Source organism: Dermacentor silvarum, chromosome 3, assembly GCF_013339745.2.
Source record: "Dermacentor silvarum isolate Dsil-2018 chromosome 3, BIME_Dsil_1.4, whole genome shotgun sequence".
Classification (NCBI taxonomy): Eukaryota; Metazoa; Arthropoda; class Arachnida; order Ixodida; family Ixodidae; genus Dermacentor; species Dermacentor silvarum.
Genome location: NC_051156.1, coordinates 43,452,785 through 43,458,260, shown reverse-complemented (window position 1 = coordinate 43,458,260; position 5,476 = coordinate 43,452,785). Strand labels below are relative to the sequence as shown.

At 53.2% G+C, this 5,476-nt stretch overlaps 1 pseudogene; it reads right to left on the bottom strand.

Moving 5' to 3' along the window:
• Positions 1–1,975: 1,975 nt before the first annotated feature.
• LOC119446924 (U2 spliceosomal RNA) lies at positions 1,976–2,151 on the bottom strand (annotated as a pseudogene).
• Positions 2,152–5,476: the final 3,325 nt, after the last annotated feature.

Below are 5,476 nucleotides of genomic sequence, written 5' to 3'. Positions count from 1 at the left end.
AGACGCAGAGGCACACTGCAAGAAGCGAGCTGAAATGGGCTTGTGCGTTTGTCAGTCGTTGTAATTTTCGTTTCGTGTGAGTAGCCACTTGTTGGACAGGATGCCTAGGCCGGCAATGACTCTGGTGCGACTTACAACCGCAAGTCGTCGAAATATGATGACGGGATTTCGCGCAGCTACGCCGACAAACCCAGTCACCGTGCGATGTGCCTCTGAACAAATACATAAAGCGCCTACGCTTGTATTCCTGTTACTCATATTTATTCGTTCCGAATATGAGTCCAAACAGGCTTCGGAAGTTGAAATGCACGAACGTGAGCATTCGCCAGCCGTCCACATCAAGTTTGAAGCTGGGGTCGATTCCGGTCAGCGGAGGTTAGCCGTATCGTATATAGCAGCCGAGTTCATGCATTTGCCACTGTTAGACCTGCACTGAGCGTACGCTAATATGATGATAAAAACTGCTTTTATAACTGAGTCTTGACCACAGTGGGCATAGCTCTTTGAAGGGGCGACACTGCGCCCAGAGTATTTATGCAACGCAAGAACGGCGCATTTGTTTACATCGGAACGCGTACGGCCACCGCTCGCTGTTCGCTTCAAGTACAGTAGAAAACGTGCACTGCTCACACGAAATAATGAGGAAATGTTCAAAGCATATATGAGCACTTATCATGCACATATCAGACGCAGCCACACTGAGACCAGAAGTCATGAACGTCCCGGGCACATCGAAAACGGCGACAGCGACCACCTAGCCGCACTGGCACGCGAAAATGCCGATGCCCGCCGTACTCGCGTGGAAACGAGAGGTGTTGTTGCTTACGATGCAGTATCGAAAGGACCATCACTTGTTGCCTGCTTAGCATAACAGGCAAACTGTGTTTTCGGTAGCTACTAAATTTGGCAGCATAAAAATACACTCTCCGTAGTTGCACTTGGTTCATTGAAGCGCGGGCGACTGCGACCGACAGCCTTCGTTCAAGAACGGTGCCTGTACCGCGGTATTAGCACTGCGCCGTGTCGCCGCTTCCCACTCTGTGTGCGCGTCGTACTATGCTAAGAGTGGTTCACTTCAAGTCAGTAAGGTCAGTACCGAACATGCAGTTTCCCTCGTCGTACTTGCTTATACTATATTTCAGGTGCACCGGTAGCGGACGAACTCGTAGACTGTGTTAGGCCTAATTAAGCTGCCTGAACGAGATCGACACCGCCCTAATCTTCATGTGGAGGGCTGTAAAGGCCTGGAAATCTTGCATATCAGCGTCGGAAGCACGTTTCGACTCAGTTAGAGCGTCAATAAATAAATACACGAGCGCATTTGCAGCGATATTCACGTTGTCGGTGCAATATTCTCACTCGGCGGCCGCTCGCACGGTGATCAGCACACTGGTTTTGTCGGCGTCGTCGGCACGAAAGCTTATCACACTACGATGACTCGCTGTCGTCGGTCGCGTCGTCGGTCGCTTCTTCGTCATACACTTGTATGACAATATAGTTCTCCCACTGGCACAGTATCACAGCTACAGCCGGCCGAGCGTTGGCGCCGGCCTGAGGTCGACTTCTGACCGACATCGGTGTCGTGTCGGCTATTATTGTGATGTAGCGGCCGTTAACCGAATATCGCTGTGAACAGCTGAAGTTTCTACCGAAACACAGCGCAAATACTGCGTCGTCGACCGGCACAACGCCGACAATAACTAGTTCGCGTGCTCGACGGCTATGCTGCATACGCGTGCGTCGTCAGCTGCACGAACCACCGACCCTGTACAAAACGTTTTCGGCGCACGCCGCTAGGGTAGAGCGTATGCGCACTCGGGAGATGCAAAAGGCAGATTCGGACCTGTTGGTATACCATGGTAAAAGATTTAGAGCGAAGCTGTTTATCTCTAGCCCCCGTATGCATCCCCCGCATCCGCGTTCCCAAGGGGGGTACCCTGGCGGGCTTACGTCCGTATCACGGCGCGTGGACACGAATGCGTGGGCCGATCCTGGAGATTGTGAAATACCAGGCCGACCCATGGTGGAGGTGAAGCAGGCTTCAAGCACTCCGCCAACTTCCAAAAATAAGTTTGATATCTTGGGTCCAAATAGAAGCACATACATTCTGCGTTGTAAGATAAATACTATATATGTATAAGTACAATGTATATACCTCTGTCACTGAAAAGAAAAGTGTACAATCATTGCATTCTACCAGTGCTTGGAGGTTAACAAAGAAGCTCGAGAACAAGTTAAGGACCGCACAAAAAGCGATGGAACGAAAAATGTTAGGCCTAACGTTAAGAGATAGGAAGAGAGCGGTGTGGATCAGAGAACATATGGGGATAGCCGATATTTTTGTTGACATTTAGCGGAAGAAATGGAGCTGGGCAGGTCATGTAATGCGTAGGATGGATAAGCGGTCGACCATTAGAGTCACAGAATGGAAACCAAGAGAAGGGAAGTGCAGTCGAGGGCGGCAGAAAACTAGGTGGGGTGATGAAGTTAGGAAATTTGCAGGTGTTAGTTGGAATCATCTAGCGCAAAACAGGGGTAAGTGGAGGTCACAGGGAGAGGCCTTCGTCCTGCAGTGGACATGAATAGGCTGACGATGATGATGATGACAATGTATATATGTATAAACACAATATACGTATAAGAAAGTGCACTTAGCGTAGCAAGCTAGTCCTGATGCATTGATTTGTTTCAAATCCTGTTTGACGAATATTGAGAGGGGGAAAGGTTGTGGCGACGGCGCCTGTGCATGTGGGCCTGAGCTTCTGTGGTTACAACGTCACGAGCGTCGGAGGTGCCGGCGCGGCTTCAGCAGCGGTTGCGGCAGACACATTAGAGGTGCGGTGAGAAGAGGCGCTGCGAGTGCGTGACGCCAGCAAACGTGTATTGTGTCGGCTCCGCCGATTTTCGGCTGGAGCCGCGGCCCAAACCACCCTATTCAAACAAAACGGGCATCGATCGATCTGAAACATCTAGCGGAACAGCGCTATACCAAATGCGTCTAGGTGGGCCCATTTTCGCCAAATTTACGGCCGTTTTTCGACTAACCACGTAGGCGCCGTCGTTAGCGACGCCGACGCCCGACCGGGTGGAATCGGCTCTCCGATGGCACATTCGACGGTTTTAGCGAAAATTCAGAGTCAAACCTTACTTAAAGCGCCTTAACGCCGCTCCCAGGACAAAGCCAAGATGACGGCGTCCAACGCCACTGAAGTAATACAGCGCCAAACAGACGACACAAGAGACACGGACGAGCGCTTCTTGTGTCGTCTGTTTGACGCTTTCAATACTTCAGTAACATGCACCAACTAGCCCAAAAAAAGTTCTGCTTGAAGTCCAACGCCACCCCGGCCACCGGCTCATCGGTCAGAAACCTGAGCGCTCCCGCGACGCGCGCCACGAGACGCAAGGGCAAGACGTCCACGAAGTGGAAACCGCGCCCAACGCTCAAACCCGCTTCCTAAGACTACGTTATACTCATCAAGCCCAGAGAACGGATTTCTCTTCACGATATGTTCACGGAAACCGGCTACGGCTCCGACATCTCGGCGCACATCGGACTGGAACGGGCCCCCGCCACCACCATTCTGCCATCGCGAGACCAAAACATAATTGTGTATACCCCGGACATCGAGGCAGCCGACCGGCTCGACGGGGACATTGCAGTCAACATCGAGAAGAGATCGGTCTCGCTTTACGGTTACCAGAGACAAGACGGCGGCAACACGTGCCACGGAGTGATCGTGGTCCCTAACACGCAGACCACGGAAACTATTCAACACCGAGTGTGCTGTGTTCCCGGCACCATCGTGTAAATCCGAAAATTCGGAACATCCAACAAGGCACGCATCACCTTCGCGTGTAAGGAGAAACCCTGTTACGTGCAATATGACAACATGGTCGTCTCTGTACAAAACAATTAGAAAACTATCCCTGCCTGCGGCCAGTGTGGGGCCATCGGGCACCGCGCGGATGCATGTCCAAACCTGCAGCCGAACACGTGTGGACTCTTCGGACTCCACGCTCCGCTAGTGGAGGGAGTGCGGGCCTCTCACAACTGTGTTCACCGGTGTTCTGTGTGCGGTGGTGCCCATGCCACCAACTCTCGCGACTGTGCGGCAATATTCCGCACACCCAAGGTGGCCGCCAAAAAGGGGCGGGAAAACGAAAATGGCGTCCAAGAACACAAGCCGCCATCTTGGGGAACCCAGCGACCAGCCGCCACTACACGGCGGCCTGGAGAACCGAGCGGCGAGACGCGCGGCAAAACCGGGGCCTGCCTGAATGCCGTCAAAAACGGACACCGGGTGAGCAATTCGGGCGGGGCTGCTTCTTCTTCGCCCCCCCCCCCCTCTCAATCCCCTCCCTAGCGCGCGAAGCCCCGTGCAAGGTCAAATAGCAGCACTCAGTGCCCAAAACGAGATGCTGCTAAAGAAAATTAACGAATTGGAATCAAAAATAAAACAGCCCCTCTCTCCTCCCTCTCTCACCGCGACTGAGGTAATGGAAAGTTAAGGAGCCTACATGCAAGCGCTCGCATGCAGGCTCCCTATGAAAAGTGAGCTCGTGGCGTCGAAGGCGGCAACAAGCGCGGAGGCCGCATTCGAGGCCAGTTTCGAGGCCCGTTTCGGAGCCATAGACGCCCGATTCACCGACGTAGAAAACCATATCTCAATGATGGTTACGGCCGTCTCCAAATTGCAAGATACAATCCCCGCGTTCATTGCCCAACAAATTGCGCACTCCTCGCGCCCCTCGTGCAGGCCCGGCGGTCCCTATAAGGACGTATCCGGCCGCCCTCTCAAAACTTCCAGGCGCAGCCCCGTGGTAGACGATGACGACAGCTGCTCGCACTCCGGTATGGAGGACTCCGCCCTCCCTCTGAGTGCGGGCTCCGGAGAAGCGTCACTACAATGCCACCTCAGCCTAACTGACAATTGCGAGCAGCCCAACATCAGGCGCTCTCCAAAAACCAATTCGGCCACCCTCGTTCACATTGTCCAGTGGAACTGTCGGGGCTCCCGGTCGCGCGCGAAGCGGGTGAATTTCCGACTTTTCCTTTCAACTCTCGACTCGCTTCCGGCGGTGGTTGCCCTCCAGGAGCCAGGGAGCGGCGCCACCCTTACAAGCTACATCCCCTTCCAGCATGACCCCTCTTCCTGCGTCTGTGTGCATAAAATTATACGGCTAATCTAGTTGACTTGGAACTTGAAACTGAATATTCGTATGTGATGCTGACACTTCTTCCGCTCAAGAAACACGATGCGCCACTCTACATACTCAACATATACTGTTCCCTTAGACTCAAAATGTAACCTTCACAGCGCTCTTTAGCCGCGTTCTAGAGGCTGCGGTCAGGGATCCCCTGATGATTGTGGGTGATTTAAACGCCCACAGTACTTTCTGGGGGTTCGTGGGTGAGGAGAAGTGGGCACGCAGCTGATTCTCGCATATACCTGGGTGTGACCTGGGATACGTT